Genomic DNA, 1,503 nt, shown 5'->3' with positions numbered 1-1,503 from the left:
ATCCTTAGTCGTTAGATCTCCTCACAAAATGGATTCTGGGCCGTTCTGAGCTTCTACAGGAAGTTTCCTGTAGAAATACAGAGCTTCCTGTAGAAAGGTTGCGTTTCCTGTAGAGAGTCTGCACCTTCCTGTAGAAAATTTGCATCTTCCTGTAGAAAATCTAATAAAATTGCACATACCTTGGAGGAAATGAGTATTCTTGGAGGAGGTGCTGGTGAGGTCTCCTGACAGCATGATAAGGATCCTGAGCTCTGAGTTGAGAGGCTTCCTCTCCTCCATAGAACACCTGCAACCTGCATGCAATTTTACATAATGAATCTGCTGACCTTGTTTTTTCTTTTGTTTTTTTTTCTTTTTTTTTTCTTTTTTTTTTCTTTTTTGAAAGATAACAGGGGCGCCTCATTGAGGTTTTCACCCTTGCCATCTGCCTTAAGCGCCTCAAAGAGGTTTTCACTCAAGGATCTTTTTCCAATCTCTTTTTTTTTTTTTTTGAAAGACAATAGGGGCGCCTCAATGAGGTTTTCACCCCTACCACCTGCCTTGGGCACCTCAGAAAGGTTTTCACCCAAGGATCTTTATTATTTATTTATTTTTTATTTTTTATTTTTTTTTTAGATTCATTAGGGTATGCCCAAAGCAGAGGCAGAACCCTTCTCTATGACCAACACTTCCTTCTCCATAGTTTTGATGAACTCTTGTCTTGAGAGAGGCTTCCTGTAGATCTTCAATCGATGCCCATTGACAAGCATGGGGATGGCTTCTTCATCAATGGTCCGAATAAGAACAGATCCATTGTCATGACATTTTTCCACTGAATATGGCCCTAGCCATCTGGTTCTCAGCTTCCCCTTGAAATCTTTGTATCTGGAGTCATACAACAAAGCCCAATCTCCCGGCTGAAATTGCTTGTCATGGAGATGTTGGTCATGCCACACCTTTCTCTGAAGTTGAACCACTTCTGAGTGAAGGAGGGTCTGCATTCAGTGCTCATCCAGTCCATTCAGCTGCAATAACCTTTCTTGTTGTGCATGGCTGAGATCTAGATCTAGCTGAGCTGCCATCCTCAAAGTGTTGTATTTAAACTCAATGGATAGCAAAGCTTTCTTCCCATAGACCAGCTCATAAGGTGTGAAGCCGGTGGTGGTCTTCCAGGTGGTGTTGTAAGCCCATGTGGCTTCAACCAGGCGATCTGCCCAGTCCTTTCTGCTGCTGCTCACCACCTTAGTCAAGATCCCTTCTAATGCTCTATTGGTGACTTCCACCCGCCCATTTGCTTGAGGGTGATAGGGGGTGGAAGTCCTATGCTTGATCTTGTGATGAGCTAGTAGATATTCAACTAAGTTGGATGTGAACTGGCTCCCTTGATCGGTGACCAGCTCTCTTGGATAGCCAAACTTATAGAAGATGTTTTCTCTTAGGAACTCGGCCAGCTTTTCTTTTGTTGCTGCTTTGATTGCTTTGGTCTCTGCCCACTTTGTCAGGTAGTCAGTGCACACAATGATG

The sequence above is a fragment of the Pinus tabuliformis genome, chromosome 7 (genome assembly GCF_031772625.1).
Source record: "Pinus tabuliformis cultivar Carrire ecotype Pingquan chromosome 7, CPIR1, whole genome shotgun sequence".
Lineage (NCBI taxonomy): Eukaryota > Viridiplantae > Streptophyta > Pinopsida > Pinales > Pinaceae > Pinus > Pinus tabuliformis.
Note: the sequence above shows the minus strand (reverse complement) of the source record.